A 1,480-nucleotide genomic window follows, 5' to 3' on the forward strand; every position below is an offset into this window, starting at 1 on the left:
TCAGTTCTTAGCTGAATTCTTGTAAATCTGTGACACTGTCAAGACTAATGGGGTTGACCCTGAGGTCTACAGACTTATGCTATTCCCTTTTGCTGTAAGAGACAGAGCTAGGACATGGTTGGACTCACAACCTAAAGAAAGCCTAGACTCATGGGAAAAGCTAGTCAATGCCTTCTTGGCAAAGTTCTTTCCACCTCAAAAATTGAGTAAGCTTAGAGTGGAAGTCCAAACCTTCAGACAGAAGGAAGGTGAATCCCTCTATGAAGCTTGGGAAAGATACAAACAATTGATCAGAAAATGTCCATCTGACATGCTTTCTGAATGGAGCATCATAGGTATTTTCTATGATGGTCTCTCTGAACTATCCAAGTTGTCTTTGGATAGCTCTGCTGGAGGATCTCTTCATCTGAAGAAGACGCCTACAGAAGCTCAAGAGCTAATTGAAATGGTTGCAAATAACCAATTCATGTACACTTCTGAAAGGAATCCTGTGAACAATGGGACAAATTAGAAGAAAGGAGTTCTTGAGATTGATACTCTGAATACCATATTGGCTCAGAATAAAATATTGACTCAGCAAGTCAATTTGATTTCTCAAAGTCTGTCTGGAATGCAAAATGCACCAAGCAGTACTAAGGATGCTTCATCTGAGGAAGAAGCTTATGATCCTGAGAACCCTTCAATGGAAGAGGTGAATTACATAGGAGAACCCTATGGAAACACCTATAATTCTTCATGGAGAAATCATCCAAATTTCTCATGGAAGAATCAAGAGAGACCTCAACAAGGTTTCAATAACAATAATGGTGGAAGAAACAGGTTTAGCAATGGCAAGCCTTTTCCATCATCTTCTCGGCAACAGACAGAGAATTCTAAGCAGAACCAATCTGACTTAGCAACCATGGTCTCTGATCTAATCAAAACCACTCAAAGTTTCATGACTGAAACAAGGTCCTCCATTAGGAATTTGGAGGCACAAGTGGGACAGCTGAGCAAGAAAATTACTGAACTCCCTCCTAGTACTCTCCCAAGCAATACAGAAGAAAATCCAAAAGGAGAGTGCAAGGCCATCAACATGGCCGAATTTGGAGAGGAGGGAGAGGAAGTGAACGCCACTGAGGGAGACCTCAATGGGCGTGCACTGACCTCCAATGAGTTCCCTAATGAGGAACCATGGGAATCTGAGGCTCAAAATGAGACCATAGAGATTCCATTGGACTTACTTCTGCCTTTCATGAGCTCTGATGAGTATTCTTCCTCTGAAGAGGATGAGTATGTCACTGAAGAGCAAGTTGCTAAATACCTTGGAGCAATCATGAAGCTAAATGACAAGTTATTTGGAAATGAGACTTGGGAGGATGAACCTCCTTTGCTCACCAAAGAACTGGATGACTTGTCTAGGCAGAAATTACCTCAAAAGAGACAAGATCCTGGGAAGTTTTCCATACCTTGTACCATAGGCACCATGACCTTCAAGAAG

The 1,480-nt window shown here is 41.8% G+C and overlaps 1 non-coding gene across 1 annotated transcript; it reads right to left on the bottom strand.

The window, feature by feature from the left end:
• Nucleotides 1-208: 208 nt before the first annotated feature.
• LOC130958681 (small nucleolar RNA R71) lies at nt 209-312 on the bottom strand. Its single transcript, XR_009077791.1, has one exon. It is a non-coding gene; the product is annotated as a small nucleolar RNA R71 (small nucleolar RNA).
• Between the last annotated feature and the right edge of the window lie 1,168 nt (nt 313-1,480).

Source organism: Arachis stenosperma, chromosome 10 (assembly GCF_014773155.1).
Source record: "Arachis stenosperma cultivar V10309 chromosome 10, arast.V10309.gnm1.PFL2, whole genome shotgun sequence".
Lineage (NCBI taxonomy): Eukaryota > Viridiplantae > Streptophyta > Magnoliopsida > Fabales > Fabaceae > Arachis > Arachis stenosperma.